Consider the following 609-nt stretch of genomic DNA (forward strand, 5'->3'; position numbering starts at 1 on the left):
TCCAGTTCAACTGCCACTAACGAACCTCTGTCCTGCCGAGAAGATTCTCCTCTTAGAACCTTTCCTTCCGACTGTGCCAACCACAACATGACCGCCGCCGTGCTACACAGTTTATCATACACATGCGGCGCCAACCACAAGATGGCCGCCACAACTTCCCATGATCCTTCCGAGCCACGCAACCCGCTCCCTACGGAGGTAAGGGAAGAACCCTGCTACACTAGTATGATTAAATGGATATGGATTTCTGGCCTAGATGACCTCTCGGACACAGGTCACCTCTTCTAATGTGTAATGCTGTGCTCACCACAAACAAGGCGGGACCCCATTACTGAGGTGGGAATGGGTATAAACGCCACCCACAGTCACGGGGGCACGTCTGGAGTGCGGATGGTCAGGCAGCCGGGTCAGGATTGGAGAGACTAGAATGGTTAGGTACTTGCCGAGGTCTGAGGTAGGAGCCGGTAGAATGGTCAGTGTCTGTTTAGCCGTGGTCAGGGGTCGGAGCCAGTAGGAGCATAGAGGTCTGTTAGAAGTGGTCAGGACTGGAGAGATGCGGAAGGTCAGAGGTAAGCCGGGTCGGTAAGCCAGAAGTGCGGAGTCCAAAGT

This window comes from Ascaphus truei, chromosome 12 (assembly GCF_040206685.1).
Source record: "Ascaphus truei isolate aAscTru1 chromosome 12, aAscTru1.hap1, whole genome shotgun sequence".
Classification (NCBI taxonomy): Eukaryota; Metazoa; Chordata; class Amphibia; order Anura; family Ascaphidae; genus Ascaphus; species Ascaphus truei.